The 21,051-nt window shown below is 31.6% G+C and overlaps 1 pseudogene; it reads left to right on the top strand.

The window, feature by feature from the left end:
- The first annotated feature begins 19,786 nt into the window (after nt 1–19,786).
- LOC149229084 (uncharacterized) lies at nt 19,787–20,573 on the top strand (annotated as a pseudogene).
- The last annotated feature ends 478 nt before the right edge of the window (nt 20,574–21,051 follow it).

Below are 21,051 nucleotides of genomic sequence, written 5' to 3'. Positions count from 1 at the left end.
GACTACTCAATGAGGTGATTTTGGGTTGTCGTAGGGTATGCTTGAATGTAAAAGTGGAAGATCAAGTGTTGGGCATGGTTTTGAGAGGATATAATATTTGGTTGTACTTGATCGAGAGTACAAGGAGGAAAATCATGTTGTTTTTATGCCATTGTGAAGTGCTCAGGTGGATCATGGGTCTAAGGAGAACATAAAAGGGTTGTTTCGACTAATTCATGGTTGCTAGAGTGCTCAAAGGGTTGTAGATAGGTCGTTGTTGGAAGATCGTGGCATTTATCAGCAAGTGGAAACCATATTCGGGATTTTGATCATGTGCATGGAGCACTGAGGAGTATTAAAGGTCGAATATAGTTAGATTTGAGGGGCAGTGAAGGTAAATCAGGATGAATACAAGCGTATGGATTTGGAAGGGGAAATTAGATAAATTGAGGCCCATTGGGAGTTGAAGGGAGTCTGTAGCAATCAAGAACCACTTCTTCGCAATTAGTTGCTGTATAAATAAATTGCTAAAGGTCAAACATTGCTTGAGAGTATGTGTAATCCATAGAACTAGATGGAATCTTCAAAACTCCACATTTCACTCAACTAAGGATTATCTCTAGAATGTATTTTCCAATCCATTCATTGTAATAAAAATAACAACATTCTTATTTACGTGTCATTTTAATTTTCTCTGTGTATTTGGAGTGGAATCCTTTGCGTGCAGTTGTGTCATTCTATATTCTTTAGAAAACCTCCAACATAACCACCTAAATAGACCAACAACAAAAATTCTCAAGGTGATTTGGAAAACTATTTATAGTGGTATCAATGTCGGTATTCTTGTCAGCCTATGATTGCATGTAGTTGCATGCAAGTGCATGTGGACTCCTCACATCTAAATATTTCCAGGAGACAGTGAAAAGATAAAATTCAATTTTCTTCTATAAGTGACCAAGACAAATTTAGATAAGTTGCAACAGAGGGTTGATTATCTCAATGAGGGAGATGAATTCCATATAGGAGTTGATGCTAGAATCGTTGCAAGATTTCCTAGTATAGAACTAGAATCTCACAAAATTATTAGAAAAACCTCAATGGTTAGAACTTCACTTATCAATTGATAGGAAAGTTGTAGTTTGTGAAAATAAAATTTCCAGGGAACATAAGTGGAAATTTTTGGAACAAGAAAAAGTTCGGAAAATTGGATTGCAAGAGGATGATGTCAGAAATTTATATGGCTGGAAGTTAAATGAAGAAACAAGAGGTGGGGAAGGTTGTAGTATGCGTTCACGGGGTAATGTAATTCCTAATATGTCAAAGAATAAGGACTTTCACCTTTATAAGGATGTATTTGGATGGCGAGTACCAGGAAAATCATACACCCACTTATGTTTTGACATTAGTTGATGAAGATTATTTTTTAACTAACACTACCTTAATTCCCAATTAGGAAGTATGCAAAGGAAATAACACCCAAGAAGTTATTTGTGTGAGTCAATTTCTTCAAGATCAACCAGTTAATTCATGGTATGAAATAGATGTTGCTCATCAACCTACTTGTTCACATAATTTGGAGAACTAATTGAAGGTAAATGAAGATAAGTATTTTGCAATATTAACGCATTTTCATAAAATTCACAAATAGATTGAAGGTAATCTTTGGAAAGCATAACTTGAAAGAAGACAAAAGGGTTTTGAAGGAGATTCTTCTCACACTAATTTACATGTAATCAAAGAATATTTAGTGAAAATGAAGTTAGACTACATACATCTTCTCTGTGACCAAAATCATCTTCTTATTCTTGCTGGAATATATTTGGATGCATTGAGAGGGAAAGAAGAAGACAATGACAACCTTACCTTGGAGACTACTCATGTCACCCTCCAAGAAGCAAAAAATCAGAGTGAGGGGCTTTATTTATAGCTAAGTTTGGCATGAACTAAATCAACTGTAAGTAGGAAATCAATCATCTATGGCAGTCACACTCAAGGAAAAAATTTATGAACGCTATAAGGATGATATTTTGCATGAAAACACTAGCATTCCATTTATGGAAATAATTCTATATGTTTAAAAAATGGATAGGTATGATGAAGGGTGTCTTACACATCAACGAGAACTAGAAAATTAATTTTATGATTATGGTTTTTGGCCTAACATGATACGTGAATTAAAGGATCAAATGAAAGTCACTAGTGATGAAGTGGCCTTTATACATCCTTCTCAATTAGCATCATTCCATGTTTTAGAAGTCCAAGATACAATTGAATCTCAAGTTGAAGATGTAGATGGAAAGATACTAGGATTTTTACATGGAAAGATAGTCGGCATTAGGTGAGCATGATATCATCATAGATCAAACATGTTGAAGAATAACACATAGATAGGCTACATGTTCATATGCATTTGCTAAGTTACAAGTGAGACATAGGGGTTAAATCTGAAAGTAACAATATGAACACTTAGTCATAATCTGTATTCTAATATGTAGCATTTTAATTCTAAATTTTTTATTTTGAAAACAATATAAATTGACCTCACTAGGTAGAGCAAGAGGAGGAGATATATAGAGACTTGAGTTTTAATTAATGTATGCATTATTCTCTTTCATATAATACCAAATATTTGATCATTTTCTTCCCCTTGCACATTCATTAGTAATTGATATCATTTACAGTAGGTTATGTGTTTTTCTAAGCTTCTTGTGATGACCTAGACGACCCCCTTGTGGATATATGACGTTGTTTGTAGTATACATCTCTTACTATTTCACAATTCATTGACTTCTATGTAGATTTGATACTTTGTTTTGTTACAATATTGTTTTAAGTATTACGCTTCAGTTTCTAATTGTTGCTTTGATCTTTTCCAAATTATAAACAAGCACTTGAAAAACTGAAAAAAATACATTTAGAGAATTTTCATTCATGCATTGAAGAATTTCGTTAAACTAGATTTTTATTTCACGTTCATGCTCTTCTAGATCGCGATTTACATAGCTTTCATAAGTTAAGTTTATGCGCTTTCATAGTAGATAAATTTCAATGCTTTTGTAGACTGAATTTACCTACTTTTTTTGAATAAATTTGTATGCTTTCATAGATCAATTTTTCATGCTTTCATAAATTAGTTTTATAAGTTTTCTTAGATTAGTATTCCATGTTTTCATAAACTAGAGTTACTTTCTTTCTAGATTAAGAGTATTTTCTTTCATAGAATAATTTTGAATGCTTTCTTAGAGTAAATTTCATGCTTTCATAAGATAGATTTCTCTACTTTCTTTGAGTAATTTTCCTTTCTTTCATAAGTTATATTTCCATGGTTTGTAAGAGTAAAGCTTCCAAGATTTCATAGATTAAACTTTCATGCTTTATTATAACAAATTTATACACTTCCATAGATTAAATTTATATACTTGTGTAGATTAAGTTTTAGTAGTTTCCTAGAATAGCTTTATATGCTTTCATAAATTAGATTTATATGTTTTCATAGAATAAATTTATTTGCTTTCCTAGTTTAAATTTTAATGCTTTCATAGAAAAGTATCCATTTTCTTCTTAGACTAATATTTCCATTGCATTCATAGACTAATATTTTCTTTCATATAGGGTGGCAGGAGTGGGAGGGGTTATCCTATGCCCCAATGAACAAATAGAGACACAATACACTTGGGGATTGGGAATGACATCCAACAATCAAGCTAAATTCCTAATGCTTTGGTAGGGATTGGAAATATATTTGGCAAAAAAATTCACCAAAATAGCAATATATGGAGATTCAATAGTTGTTATTTGTCAAATGTGGAAATCTAAAGGATTGAAAAGTGTATTTTATCCCCCCATTCTTCATAGGGTCCTTTTGCAAATAAGAAATTTTGAGCAAATTGAATTTTATCATGTGTTTAGACAAATGAACACAATGACAGATTCTCTAACCAAGAAAGGAGTAACATTGGAAGGGAAACTTGAAGTGGATTATGGGATGTTATACAACTCTCCCATTCTAGGACCATTAAAACTATGGACTATAGTTTATATAAATAAATTTATGTCCATTAAGTCCAAATAAATGCTCAAAGTTGTTAGGTGAATCTCACTACACACCTCTTTCTTTGGGCATGTGGGTCACAACTTGAGAATCGATGCATATTAATAAGGATGGGGGGCTCTCATAAATGCTCTAGCCACACAGTTTAAAAGTAATGGACCTCTATCTTAATCACTCCACCACTTGGAATCCCGAGGAAATGAAATGAGAGAACAAGTGGCATTAAACTTCAATGCGACAATGATGGAAACCATCAATACAAGTGTGGTATGCCTTGGCCCTGCTTATGCCTTCATTGTTTTGAAGACTGGTATTAATTGCCTTATTCCTCCATATCATGCAACTTGAATTCCATTGTGTTTCTCGAGACAAAAGCATGGATATTGTAATGTCACTCCACAACAACTCTGGGAGGTGCCTTAAAAGAAGGTATCTATATATATTATGCTATGTCATTTCTTAGTTCCGCACTGCATTACTGATGAGCGTTTGTAATTGCCAGAGGAAACCAACATTCATAGAAGCTTGATTCATGGAGCATCATAGCTCAACATTGGTGAATGTGAGAGATCAACCCCAGGAGGATGAATAGGCTCAAAGCAACAAATTGTTGGCATGGTTGCTAGAATCAGTTGAAGGATTGTTGCATGCCATTTAATACAAGAACATCACGGAATAGTAGGAGCGTAAAAATTATCAACTTCTCATGAACATAAAGCATGAATTAATGCAAGGGAAACTAGAACAGTTCATGTTGGAAATTTTCATAGAGTTGGCGACATTGAATATCAAAGTGACTGAGCTTAAGGAGAATTCTAGTGGTGGTGACCTATTTAGTGTGGGATCAGTTGTTACTAGTGGAGAACCTGAGGAGAAGAAGCCTATGCACTCTAGGGATACTGGAACAATCAGATAAGGATGGGATATTGCTACATGGCAAGGCTATTAGACAAAAATACTACTCTGACATATAATCCTATTGTTTTTTGTATTTATTTTAGATGCAATGTAGATTTAGAATGTTTCTAGGTTTTATTTTTCTGTGTATAGCCATCATCTATTTAGAATAGTAGGTAGGGGTTGCCATAAAAAAAAATTCTATGTTTTGGACTTCTAAAGTAGTACATATTTGAAACATGAATAAATATGTAAGGGTCTTGGCCCAATTGCTAGTTTTTCTTATTAATATAAAAATAAATACCTGTTACTTTGAAAAGAAAGGTACTTTCTTTCATGTCAATTTATTTCCAGTGGAATTCAAAGCTAAATTCCTAGCATATACTTTGTTGTATACTTCATAAATTTACCTACTTGGATTGGTAATTTAGTGTAAGGGAATTTAAAGCATAATTAAATTGACCGCCATTTTTGGTGTCATTGTTGGGGAAGTATACATAGGATTTATCTTTAATTTAGATTGCCTTTAAATTATGCAACTATACATAGGAGGATGGGTAAGATGAGAGGTAAGAACCTGCACATCATATTGTGAGGTTCCTCCTAACCTTGGTTGTTTAATTGAATTTCATTCTTAGCTTCATTCATTTTTAGTTGCATAAGCTAAACCTCATTCATTTAGAATGCATGTATAGAGAAAGAGATTCTAGAGGTAGATTCATTAAAAGATTAACTTACATTAGAGAAATTTTGAGATCTAAAATGGGCCTCCTAAGGAATATTATAAAATAATATTGGAAATAATAAAATAAGATTAGATTACATCATCAAATTTTAGAGGGAAAAAAGAAAAAAATTATTTTTTCAACTCGTATTTTCAACTTATCTCCCTACGATTTTACTCAAATTTAGAGCAGGAGCACTCATTGGACGAAGAATTTAATTCCTTATCCAAGGAGTATCCATGTTATATACTTTTGATGGACCTGCTACATGGAAAATGAGAAATACATGACAAAATGTGATTGCAATCACATTTTTCATGTATTTCGCATATTTCATGTAGCAGAGTACATCATCGAAATTATGCAACATGGGTACTCATTGGATGTGGAATTAAATTATGCATCCAATGAGTGCTCCCGCTCAAAATTTGAGTAAAACCATAAGGAGATAAGTTGAAAATACGAGTTGAAAAAATAGTTTTTTTATTTTTTTATTTTTTTTGTCTTTTTACTCTTTTATTCCAAAATTTGGTGAACCATCCACCATGGTTGTTATCATCATCATGAATACTATTTGCTCTCCTAAATTTGATTTTGGTTGTACATTTTCTTTTTGAGGTCCATTTTAGACCTCAAAATTTCTCTAATGAATTCCACAATCGCCTACCATCTGTTACAAAATCAAAGGTAAAGTAGTTTTTCTTACTTGGTAAATACTTATGGGGGTTAATCTTATTTATTTAATTACTTAATGTTCTTTATTCATCAAGCAATTGCAAAAATTGTTCTTCCAAGGTCACAAAGAAGAAAGAGACACAAAATTTAGGCTTTCAAGCTAGGAAAAAACCCCACAGATGGGGGAAACCCAACAATCCTCTTCTTATAGAATTGAGTCAAAATGAGATATCCAACCTACGGCTGAAGAATTTCTCCAAGTCATCCCACCTCTCAAGTCAAAGTCAAAGTCAAGATTCTTCAAACTTCAATCGACCTTCAAACTTTAGATCAATGTTCTGTTAGAGATTTCGGCCCTGTCACAAGTTCTAGTCTACTTAATATTTTCAGCCCAGTTACAATACTTCACAGAAGCTTTAGTGTTTTTGGTATTCTTATAAGTTGTAATGACCCTCAAACTTTGTCCCTGTTTGCACACTTTAGATGGCTTATGTTTAGTTGCATACTTCGGTCACTGTAGATTACAAGTAATCTCTCACTTTGGCTCCTTCACACTTAAAAAAATATTGTTGCTTTTCCTTTGTAGACTTCCTTCTATATCTTCTCTTTTATTCTCTTTATTAATTGTAAATATCAAACTATATTTTGAATTTCTTGCTATACTCCAAAAGATCTGGAGTAAGTGTCTTTATATAGCTATCCATGAGGTCCCAAATGGTCATGTAGGCCAACTTTAGAGAGGGAGGGATGACTTGGAGTATTTGATAACAAATTTTACAATGATAAAAAAACTTCCTTTTTCTTTCCTTTTAACTATCAAATTTGACGTGACTCTTTTACAAATTTATTTGACTCTTTTTTACTCTACATGAAGAACATGTTGTATCAAAAGATAAATAAAAATAAATTAAATAATAACTTTTTCTTTCATTGTGAAGACTAGCACTAGTTACATTTTCCAACATTTTCCCCACTATATCACGTGGTGAGGTAAGTACCATGTCACCATCGACATCACGAATTCCTACTTTTGTAGGTAGAATAAGATATCCTAATGTACAAAGGCTTGAAATTGGAACTGGAGAGTAGCCAAATTCTTCAATAGAAGCTATAGTAGATGAACCAACATCTTCATCCAAGGAAGTCATCTTTCTTTCTCATTCAATAAGAGAACAATTTGTTTCACAAGAAGTTCAAATGCCTATTGAAGGAGAAGAAGAGGAAGAAGAAGGAGAAGGAATCTCCTTTGGAAAACCCATAATTGAAGAACCAGAAGAAGGAAATCCAATTGAAGAACACTATTATCGCAATTCTGAAGAATCAATGGTAGAAGGTGAAGGAGAAGTATTCCCTCCTCCCAATGGACATGAAATAATATTAGTATGAGGAGGAGGTGAAATAACGCCACTTGGAGGTGGAAAAGGAGGAATAAGACAACCTCCTAGAGGTGGAAGAAGTGGTAGAGGAGGTAAAGGAAGAGGTGAGGAAGAGGTGAAGATGGAGATGATGACAAAGAAGAAGATTCGTATGGATTATCCATCTAGGCTACTGATATAAATGTTAACCTAAATAATATCTCTCCATATGCACTTCCAAACTTCCACGGTATCATATCAGAAGATCTAGAAACTTTTCAATTTAAATTTGAAGTACTTTGTAGAAGTTAGGATTACATACAAGATGCCCAAAAATTGAAATTTCTTTTGGAAACATTAAAAGACAGAGCTTTTAAATAATTTATTGAATAAGAAATAACTATGTAAGATCATGGGATGGAATGAGACAACTATTTTTATAAAAAATATAAAGACTATTTCATACAACGTGATCTTAAAGAGGAAATATTTAAAATCAGCCAAAACGAGGATGAGAATCTTGAGGAATTTGTAAAAATACTTGTTTATAATTTTAAAAGGGAAAATTTACATAAAATAGGATTTGATACCTCAAAAACTTTTTTACTTAAAGAAATTAGGGATGAATGGATTGATCTCCTAAATCGAATGGGTAAAGGGGATGTATATCAACTTTCATATGGGGAAATTTGTGAATTGTGTAAGCATATACAAAGAGGAAGGGAAAAGTATGGAAAAATTCCTCAAGACCCAACCATATCAAGAGTAAGTAAATCAACATCTAGATTAGTAAGTAGAGCTGAATTTGGTAATTTGATAGATAATTTTAAAACATATATTCTTGGAAATCTAAGTGAACAAATAGATATGCTACAAATGCAAAATAAGCAAAAAGTTGAGAATTCCACTTTATCTATATTTTGTCCTAGGTGAAGAAATAAACATCCTTTAAGGGAATGCCCACTTGATAACATTGAAATTTGTGTAATTTGTGCATAAACACATGCTTCAAAGGATTTTCCATCATTACTAGGATTAAAATCAATCCACCAAGAAGACAATGGAGCAAATTGAGCACAAGAACAACTTTATTTTTTGGTCCCATGGAGACCTTGGTAGCCCCTACAATCAAGTATGATGCAAGACCCGTCCGAACAATTTCAATATTATCCACAACAACCTCAAAATAATTGGAATGCACCATTTCCTTGGAACCTTCACCACCCCAACCTCAAAATCAATCTTGGCAACAAGGTTGGAAACGATCATACGGAGGAAAAAATCCATAGTATTACCCACCCTACCCTCAATATATTCAATATCCTCAGTATCAATCTCAATACCAACGGCCTTCACCACAACCTCAGTTACACCCACAATTGAATTCTAGTCATCCTATCCCATTACCACATGCACAACCACCTCAAAGACCCACTCAACTACTTGTACAACCACTTCCAAATGCAAACAATAATGTATCTGAACCCACCTATAGTGTTGAGGTACAAAATTTCCAAACATTTATGATAAATCCTCTTGATATAAATGATATTCATCTTAGATTAGAAAGAATATTGCAAAAAAAGGAGCCCTCTTCTTGACATTGAAGAGAGAAAGGAGAAACAAATTCCTGACAAAATAGATGAGACAAACATAAAAATAAAATAAAATTAAAATCGTTATACTCCTTTATTAGAACAACTTTATATATCTCTACAAAATCCACCCTTTCTGAAGACTTGGTTAAAAATAGATAAAGATGTAGAAAAGCGATTGATTTTGTCAAATTATGATATGCTAGATGAGTTATGAAATATTTGCATTAAAAAAAAAATATTGCAAGCAACAAGGGATATTCCAATTTATGCAAAATCAATAAAGTAGTTATGCATTAAAAATCCATGCAAAAAAGAAAACAAATTCAAAATTTTCAACTTATTAGGAAAATATCAAAAATCATGATAAGAAAGAATAATATAGGAAAATATTTAGATCTAGGAAGTCCTATCATGAAAATTCATATTAATAATTTTGCAATCCCAAATAAATTAATTGATCTAGGTGAAGCAATAAATGTAATAACTAAAATTACTATGGATGAACTACAATTAACTAATCTTCAATATACACTAACTGTGTTACAACTAGCAAATAAATCTACCATAAAACAAGAGAGTATATTAGAAGATGTACTTATATCTCTAGATTCGTGGGAATATCCAGTTGGATTTATGGTATTGATACCAAAATCCAATCTAGGTAGTCATGTATTGATATTAGGTAGGCCTCTGGCTAGCCATAACCAATGCACTTATTAGTTGTAGATCTGGTGACATGACAATCTCTAATGGAAATTCAACGAAAAAGTTTACATTATATCCTCTAGCTAGAGAAATTACTGAATTTGAAAACCAAGAATGGATTGATGATGATGAAGAATATGAAGATGTATAACTTTCTAACTATCTCACAAGAAACACACCTTAAGCAAGATGACAAATGAAATCAGTTAATACATCTTATGGATAATATGCTTTTTCTCAACAACTTGAAAAACAAAGTTATCAAGTGAATATGTTATAAAATGGTTTCCAAGGAAATTATAAGGTTGAAGATTTTCATCACATCATTCTATGTTATCATTAAATTCTATGGAGAAATTTGGAAATACTCCTATATAAATTAGTCCACATAAAACCTTAAACATTAGCAATAACCTTGAAGATTTCCAAAAAGACCAATTAACCGAAATGTTGAAAAAACATTCATCTTATTTTGCACGGGAATACACAACTATGAAATGAATTAATCCTAACACTTGCATGCATCATGTATACATACAAGAGAATGTTAGACCCATTGGACAACCTCAAAGAATTATGAATCCTAATTTGAGGGAAATTGTGAAGGAAGAATTCAAAAAATACTCAATGTAGACTTTATCTATCAAATTTTATGATAGTCGATGGGTTTCATGTTTGGTTATTGTGCAAAATAAAAATGGTAAGTGGTGAGTTTGTATATATTAGAGGGAACTAAATAAATCTACTTTAAAAGTTCATTTTCCATGTCCTTTTATTAATCAAGTCTTCGACTCATTAGTAGGGAAAACATATTTTTCTTTTCTTGATGGCTTCAATTATAATCAATTTAAAATAGGACCATAAGATCAAGATAAGACTACATTCACATTTCCTTTGGGAACATATGCTTATAGAGTACTTCCTTTTTATGCAATGTCCCTACCGCATTCCAAAGAGTAGTACTAGGTATTTTCTCTTACTTAATTCATGATTGTGTTGAGGTATATATGGATGATTTCAAAATGTATGGAAATTATTTTCAAGAATCTTTAGAGAAACTTGAAAAATTCCTTATTATATGTTAATAAACTAATCTTTCTTTGAGCAAGGATTTTTTTTTTGTGATGTTTAATGAAGGTATTGTTTTGGGGCATCGCATTTCAAGTTTCAAAATTAAAGTTGACTCAACAAATATTGAAGTCATTACCAAAATTTTGGTACTCAAATCTCAAAAGGATGTAACAAGTTTTCCTGAATTTACATGATATTATAGAATATTCATGGAAAAATTCACAAAAATAGCTTCACCTCTTTTCAAATTTCTTATTAAAGATTGTGATTTTTTTTGGGATTCTTCATGTCAATTAGCTTTTGATTCATTAAAAAATAAAACTTTTGAAACTCCTATTTTAAGAGGGCCAAATTGGTCCCTCCCATTTCATGTTTCTACAAATGCTTCAGATATAGCTCTAGGGGTTGTACTTGGATAAAAGGATCAAACTCCTTATACAATCTATTACATAAGAAAAAATTAACTCTTGCAAAGTTGAATTATATAGTAACTAAAAATGATATTTTAGCAATAGTTTGTGCCATCAATAAATTCATGTATTATATCACTGGATTGAAAAAAAAAAATATTTATACTAACCATTTAGCCATTATATATCTAATAAATAAATTTATAGTTGATGGTAAAATTACTAGATGGATTTTATTGTTACAGGAATTCAACATTAACATATTGGACAAACCTAGAAAGTAAATGCAGTTGTAGACTTTCTTTCCAGAATCCAAAATACTAATACAATAGTTCCTATAGAGGATAATTTTCCTTATGAACGTATTTTTGCAATTTATACGAAATATCCTTGGTTTGAAAATATTGCTAACTATTTAACAACATGAATGTTTCCACCACAATTATCATCCAAAGAAAACAAAAAGTTATCAGATCCAATGCACCTTTGTCTTGGATAGAAGGAGAATAATATTGAACTGGATTGAATCTAATTATCAGGAGGTGTATAGGATAAGATAAAGTACCTAATATATTAAGATCATGTCATGATGAGCCTTGTGGAGGGCATTTCACTGATAGAAGAACTGTATACAGAGTCCCTCTCTTTAGATGTTATTGGCTAACCCCTTTTAAGGATGTCAAAGAATATGTCAGAAGGTGTGATAATTGTCAAAGAATGGGAAGGCATGTTAAAATAGATGAAATGTCTCTACAATCTCATATATAAATAGAACCATTTGAAAAATGGACTCTAGAATTTGTAGGTTCAATTAATCTAGCATCCATGTAGAAAAGTTATATGCTTGTCTGTATTGATTATGTCACTAAATGGGTAGAGAATAAAACTATAAACTTTTCTATTGAAAAATTTTGTTGTAACATTTATTTTTGAGGATATATTTACTTATTTTGGTGTCCCAAGAGAAATTGTTACATATTAGGGTGCACAATTCACATGCAAACTTGTTCAAAAGATCATGCAGTAGTATAAAATCAACCATCAAAAATCTACTCCATATCATCCACAAGCCAATGGACAAATGGAGTCAACAAATAAATTTCTTGAAGTTATTATACTAAGAAATTTCATCTACACTGAAAAGATTAGCCATAAAGACTTCTCGAAGCACTTTGGGCATACCAAACCATATTGAAAAATTCCATTATACATACACCATATGGACTTGTTTATGGAAATAAAGTTCTACTTCCTATAGAGTTCTAAGTGGAGACATTCACAACATCAACAAAATTAGGGCTAGATCTCTCTGAAGCCCAAAAGAAAATTTTGGTGCAGTTGAATGAATTGGATGAAATCAAATAAGAAGTCATTCAAAGAATGAATATCGTCCAACAACAAAGAACACACTAGCATAACAAATTCATCAAATTGAAGAAGTTCAAACCAAGTGGTTAGGATCTCTTATTTGATTCAAAATTCAAATATTGTCAAGGAAAGTTCCAAACTCGTTGGTTAGGCCCTTATGAAATAGAAACAATTTTTTAAAATGGATAAGTTAGAATAAAAAATATTGATGAAGGAGGAGTAATTTTTCTTGTTAATGGGAATATATTAAAATTGTATCATAAACCCTTAATAAGAGAAGAATTTATTCAAAATTTGCAACAAAATTTAGAGATGAAGATGGTGGAAAAAAAAGATCATACACCCCTTCCACCAAATTCAATTTAATTTCTTTTTCTTTCAAATAAATAAATAAAGTATAGTTATGAAAACCAATATGTTTGCATAACTATACAAAGATCCTAATTGAAAACCAAGATTTTGGAAATTAGTATTATCACCCCTTTACTTCAAAATTTTGGTTTATATTTTCAGTATGAAGACCTTGCTTTTCTTTGAAGATGATCAAAATAGTTATTATCAACAACAACAGTAACTTATCTTGCAAATATCCACATCAAGTTTTCAATCTAAGTTTAATATCTTCATCTTGATAAATTTCCATAGCCAAAAGAAATTTGATATATATCCAATTTTATCAAAGATCTAAGCAACAAACATAGCTAAATTTCTACATCAGTGGAAACTTGAAGGAGCAATAGGTTACAAAGGTAAAACATTTTTGTTTGATTTTACTAGATTTAAACAATAAAAATTAGAACATTTAGACATGCATATTTTAATGTAAGCTTAATAAGAGGTCCATCCAAAATCCTCCTTGCTAATAAATAATGGCAAAATTTGCTCTGTATTTTCCTACCCCTCAAATCATTTCATATTTGATTTCATTTATTAAGCCATCAAAAAAATCCCAACAAATTAATCATAAAATCATTATTGGTTTCACCAAGGTATCATATCATGATTACAAGGATTAGAGGGTCCTATCACCATTTTACGACCTCCTATATGACTCATGATCCACCACCTTTCCAAATTTCATTCCACTACCAATGCAACCTTCTTATCATCCACCATTGTAACCATTCCCTACCTATAGAAATTAACTAAGAGTGCCTTTCAAATCCCAAAATTCCCAAACACCAAGAGATGGGCATCATCGTCCAAGTTGAACTAGTCGATGAGAAGTTTCTTAAAGCATACCCAATGTGTAGAAAACAATTAAGGAGAGTTGGATGGCTCAAGTTTTTCAAGAAATTTCAAGGCCGCAATGTGGAGGTAACAAGGGAATTTGCCAAAGCTTTTGACGAGGTTGAACACAAAATTGGAGATATAATATTAAAAGTGGTTGATTATTGTCTAGAAAAGGCCACATAACTACCAAGAACATGGGAGAATTGGTTCAAATGTCAAAGAATTGGGGATGAAGCATGGAAGCTTCTACTTAAAAGCTATAAGATGGATGTCAAAAGTTGGAAAAAATGGATACTAGTGTCAACATTAAAAAATAAATGGAAATTTTTTATCCTCCGGATGTTCATAACAATGGAAGGTATGTCATAGCTTTCTTTTATCACTTCAAACTTTTCATGCATTTTTAGAAGGTAAAATAAATCAATTTGGCTTATTACTTGATTAGTAGTCTTAAGAAAATGTATTTCAACATACAAATAAATTCTATAAATATAGACAAGAGCCTCTATCATTTTGGTTAAGTGAAAATTATGGTTGAGGGAGAATTGAAACTCGTAAATGACAATTGGGATTTTTTCTGATAGGAAATCATTTTAAAGAGATATATGAAGAGAAAGAGAACAACATCTCGAAGAAAAGACAAATAAAGGCTAGAATTTATATTTTAGAAGCTTTAAAAACCTAGTCCTATAGCAGCAAATACATAAGTCAAGGAAACATCAATGCATGAAACAAATGAGATTTTTGTTGTAGAACCAAAGGAACCCATAGAGAGTTTAGTGCCAAAATTTGAAGGTGTCCTTGAGAATGAAGTGGCCTCAGTTCCTAAGTCTGCAAAACAAGGCGAATCGTCAAATTTAAAGAAAATAAAAAGACAATGTATAAGAACAAAATGACAAACCAAGGCTCAAAAAAATATAATTTTAAAGGAAAAAATGAAATCAACAAAGACATATAACAAGACCCCAGAACAAATGGAGCATGATGTAGCTATCACAAATATTCAAAAGAAGAAATGTATTAAAAGGAAAAGTTCCAAGGGAATATATTATTTGGAAAGAAACAATAGATACAAGAACATAACTAGAAGTATGACGAAACAAGGCAATGAGAATATACCTATTTCACCAAAAATAATGGAAATCTCATAAGCATCAAACTCTGGATTATCACCAACAAAGCCAGGATGAAAAATTCCAAAGGTTGATAGGGTTCAACAACAATTTTATGACTACATCAATTCCCCAGAACAAGAGGCACATAATGAAAATGCAAAAGACTATTCTTGTATTCCTGAGTGTTCTCTTGATAATGACATACCAACACCTCTAATTCACTATTCAAAACATTGTGATTTTCCTTTTGACATTCCTATTGAGGAGGATATAATAAAAGCATTAAAAGAAGAAGTAGCAGATCTTGAAGTTTTAGAGAGACACATCAAAAGAGAGAATGAAATCCTTAAAGAGAAAAATCACAAGATGCTCAAAAGGATGTATCATTGGTACCATAAAAATTCCAAGCTCAAGAAAGCTAACAGGGCACTACACTCAAAGATTAAAAGTTTGAAGGAAAATATGTTGATGAGGAAGTCGAGATGGTCTTTTACAATGAAAAATAATGAAACTCAGAAGAACCTAGAGATTCTCATTTAAGCATTTGAGACCATACTTTAAATCTAGAAGTTAACAAAAATTTTGCAAATTTTTTCAAGTGCATCAATACATGTAATATCTTAAGTGTTGGGGAATGATGGGCCTAGAAATTAACATCTTTTCGTCAATATGCTACATTATTTTGACCACTTTTAACTTATAAAAACCTTCATAATCATCCTTTCTACATCATTTTGTCATATTCCGTATGTACATTTTCCATTTGACCTGTAAAAGGTTACACAAAGGTAATAAGTCCATTATTCTACATTTTTTTATGTTTTTCTTTGTAAAAGCATATTAATATGTAAGTATTGTAGGAATGGACAATTTGTGCAACTCCTCTATCAAATTGTAGTGGAATACAAGGTTAGCACAACTCCTAAAGCAATGAAGTCAAGTGAAGCACATAAACAGGTAGCAAAAGACTACAATATGGTGATCCACCCATCTAGTGCATAGAAGAAGTGATTGAATCATCACTATGGTGAAGTCAAAGTGATAATCAACCACAGGGGCTTCACTCAATGAACCTCTGACATATCATGTGCATTCATGGCATATTAAACAATACCCTTAATTTGACTACATATTGAAAATTCCTCTAAAAATCACATTATTTAACCCCCTACCAATATGAACCCAATACACCTTTCGAGTTTAAAAAGAACCTACTTTCACTAGATATTGTAGGTATCCATTTTTTCATTAACATTTTTTATACCCCTTTATATGTTTTCATTAAATTTGAGCTCCATTTTTTATACCTACCAATATAAAAACCCTTTACCCCCTATATACACACTAATATATTATGTCATTTCTTCCTCATTATATATCCTCCAATATGAACCCACATGGTATGGTATTTCTCCCCCAGTGAAACCCCATGAAGTCAACATATCGCATGGCACAAATGCAGAGATAGAGTAAACTAGGATTGTTACATGGCAAGATAACTGGCATCAAGAGAGTGTGATATATTCATATATTGAAAATGTTAAAGAATCAGACATTGATAGATGAATTGAAACTCAGAAATGACAATTGGGAAATTTTTCTTATAAGAAATCATTTTAAAGAGATATATGAAGAGAAAGAGAACAACATCTCAAAGCGAAGATGAAGAAAGGTTGGCAGTTCTATTCCAAAAGCTTTAAAAACCTAGTCCTATAGCAACAAATACAAAAGTCAAGGAAACATCAATACATAAAACAGAGGAGATTTTTGTTGTAGAACCAGGGGAACCCATAGAGAGTTCAGTGCCAGAATTTGAAGGTGTGCTTGAGAACAAAGTGGCCTCAGTTCCTAAGTTTGCAAAACAAGGTGAATCGTCAAAATTGAAGCAAATAAAAAGACAATTTATAAGACCAAAATGACAAACCAAGGCTCAGGAAAAGATAGTTTTAAAGGAGAAAAGGAAATCAACAAAGAAATATAACAAGACCCTAGAACAAATGGAACATGATGTTGCTATCACAAATATTCCAATGAAGAAAGGTATTAAAAGGAAAACTTCCAAGGGAATAAATTATTTGGAAAGAAACAATAGATACAAGATCATAACTAGAAGTATGACGAAAGAAGTTAATGAGAATAGACCTCTTTTACCAAAAATAATGGAAATAACATAAGCATTAAAGTCTGGATTATCACCAGCAAAGCTAGGAAGAAAAAGTCCAAAGGTTGATAGGATTCAACAACAATTCTATGACTACATCAATTCCTTAGAACAAAAAGCACATAATGAAAATGCACAGGATTATTCTCGTATTCTTGAATGTTCTCTTGATAATGACATACCAACACCTCTAATTCACAGTTCAGAACAATGTGATTTTACTTTTGACATTCATATTGAGGAGGATATAATAAAAGCATTAGAGGAAGAGGTAGTAGAGCTTGAAGTTTTAGAGAGACACATAAAGAGAGAGAATGAAATCCTTAAAGAGAAAAATCAAAAGATGCTCAAAAGGATGTATCATAGGTACCATAAAAATTCCAAGCTCAAGAAAGCTAACAAGTTACTACACTCAAAGATTAAAAGTTTGAATGAAAATATGTTAATGAGGAAGTAGAGATGGTCCTTTACAATGAAAAATAATGGCACCCAAAACAACCTAGAGATTCGCATTTAGGCATCTGAGACCATATTTTGAATCTAGAAGTTAACAAAAATTGTGAAAATTTTGTCAAGTGCATCAAGACATGCAATATTTTAAGTGTTGGGGAATGATAGGCATAGAAATTAACATCTTTTTGGCAATATGCTACTTTAGTTTGACCACTTTTAACTAATAAAAACCTTCATAATCATCCTTTCTACATCATTTTGACATATTCCATATGTACATTTTCCATCTGAGTTGTAAAAGGTTACACAAAGGTAATAAGTCCATTATTTTACAGTTTTATATGTTTTTCTTTATAAAATCAGATTAATATGTAAGTATTGCAGAAATTGACAATTTGTGCAGCTCCTCTGTCAAACTGTAGCAGAATACAAGGTTAGCACAACTCCTAAAGAAATGAAGTCAAGTGAAGCACGTAGATAAGTCAAAAAAGCCTACAATATGGTGATCTACCAATCTAGTGCATCGAAGAAGTGATTGAGTCATCACAATGGTGAAGTCAAAGCAACCATCAACACAGTCAACATATCGCATGACACAAGCGCGGAGACAAAGTATACTAGGACTGTTACATGGCAATATAATTGGCATCAAGCGAGTGCGATGTCTTCATATATTGAACATGTTAAAGGATCGAACACTAATAGGTTACATGTTCATATGCATTCTCTAAGTTACAAGTGGGGCATAGGGATTAAATCTGAAAGTAACAATAGAACACTTAGTGACATCATCTTTATTCTAATACATAGCATATTAATTTTGAGCTTTTTATTTTATTTTAAAAACAATATAAATTGACCTTGTTGGGCAGAGTGAGAGGAGGAGATAGACAATGACTTTAGTTTGAATTAATGTATGCATTATTCTCTTTGATATAATACCAGACAATTTATCAATTTCTTCCATTGCACATTCATGAGTAATTGATATCATTTAGAGTAGGTTCTGCATTTTTCTAAGCTTCTTGCAATCACTTGGAGGGCCCCTTTGTGGATGTATAACATTGTTTGTAATATAAATCTCTCATCATTTCACAATTCATTGCTTTCTATGTAAATTTGATACTCTATTTTGTAACAATATTGTTATAAGTATTATGCTTCAATTTCTAATTATTGCTATGTTCTTTTCCATATTATAAACACACACTTAAAAAACTTAAAAATTTACATTTAGAGCACTTTCATTCATGAATGGAAGGATTTCATTAAACTAGATTTTCAATTCATGTTCATGCTCTTCTAGAACAAGATTTAGAAAGCTTTCATAGGTTAAGTTTATATATTTTCATAGTAGATAAATTCAGTGCTTTTGTAGATTAAATTTACCTGCTTTCATTGAATAAATTTGTATTCTTCCATAGATTAATTTTTTAAGCTTTCTTTGGCTAAAATTCCATGTTTTCATAGACTAGAGTTACTTGTTTTTTAAATTAAGGGTATTTGCTTTCATAAAATAATTTTGAATGCTTTCTTAGAGTAAATTTCATGCTTTCATTAAATATATTTCTTTGCTTTCTTAGAGTAAATTTTCTTTCTTTCCTAAGTTAGATTTCTATGCTTTCTTAGAGTAAAGCTTCCATGATTTCTTCTATTAAATTTATATGTTTTCGTAGATTAAACTTTCATGCTTTCCTAGAACAGATTTATGTCCTTTCATAAATTAGATTTATATGTTTTCATAAAATAAATGTATCTACTTTTATAGATCAAATTTCAATGCTTTCATAGAATAAGTATTCATTTGCTTCCTTAGATTAATATTTCCATTGCTTTCATAGAGTAATACTTTCTTTCATGTCAATTTATTTCTAGTAGAATTGAAAGCTAAATTCCTAGCATATACTTTGCCATATACTTCATAAGTTTACCTACTCGGATTGATAATTTAATGTAACGGAATTTAAAGCATAATTAAATTGACAAATACATGCCATATAAAATCTTTGGTGACTTATCACAAAATGAAGATTGTTCACCGTATGTATGTGAATTGGAAGTTCATCAGAAACTAGAGAACATAGAAGTACATTGGATTTACAATCTATGGAAGCTACACTTTTGAAGTGTAGCAAAGTTGTTGTAATATAATAATATTAAGTTGTGAATATGCTAGTGCTTGGAATTCCAGGAAATGGGTTATATCACAAAAAACAATCAACGAAGATTGTTGGATAGAGCTTCAGTTGTAAGCACTTGTTCTTTCTTATGCTCCAAAGTGTGAGCAAGTTTGGTCTTATAAATATTGGGTAATTAGATTGATCATCAATGTCAATGCAAAATATAAGGAACCACTCATGATTTTAGAAAGCACTTCATCTTTTGTAGACCATATTGCCAATAAATCATAGATGAATTATCGGGCTTGGTGCCATCATTGTTGGTTTGTGAACCATATGTCAACTCAACAAGGACTAATTAAATTTCTTAGGATGAAAATATGGGCACAATTACATGTAGGAGACAACTGTTGTTTTCACTATCGTAAATGCTTATTACTACATCTATGTCAAAGAAAATGTTCTACTACTAGAGAAAATAGCCTTTTCTATAAAAGATTTTATGGAAGTTTCCAGAATGACACAAAAGAAGATTGGGATGAAACTTTCATGATTTGGAAAGATGAGCTTGATTGGAAAAAATATTTGATCAAATATTATATCGGCCGAGAGGCTCTTTGGATTCGTCGTTGTTTCCTATTTCATCAAATGATATAACAACCTAGATCTCACTACAATGAGACATCATGTACAATAAACTCTGATATTAGTCCTGAGAAAGAAGATCCTACAGTATGCTATAGTTACCAACAATTACATGCTATTATGAATGAATATTTTTTGCTCATTGACATGTGCTTAACACTGGCTTTGAAGATACTACCCAACAAAAAGGGCTTTCCATATGCAATGATGAAATAATATTATTCAACAATGATAAAAAAGCACCTGTCAAGTTCTCCAACTGAAACTTTGAATGAAATTTTTACGTTTGAATATCTAGGAGAAATAAAGAAGTGCTTGAATTTAGTTGAACATTTTTTATTGAATTTTTATCTTTAGGGAAACTTAGTATAGATTGGGATTATTTGGCTTGGGAACATGGTGTTTCCCAAAGAGACATATCTATGGAGGGGTGAGCTTACTAAATATTTAGGGTATACAAAATGTATGAGAGGAGAAGGTTATGAAAATG

Source organism: Pinus tabuliformis, chromosome J (assembly GCF_031772625.1).
Source record: "Pinus tabuliformis cultivar Carrire ecotype Pingquan chromosome J, CPIR1, whole genome shotgun sequence".
NCBI classification, from domain to species: domain Eukaryota; kingdom Viridiplantae; phylum Streptophyta; class Pinopsida; order Pinales; family Pinaceae; genus Pinus; species Pinus tabuliformis.
Note: the sequence above shows the minus strand (reverse complement) of the source record. Positions and strands in the feature narration are given on the sequence as shown.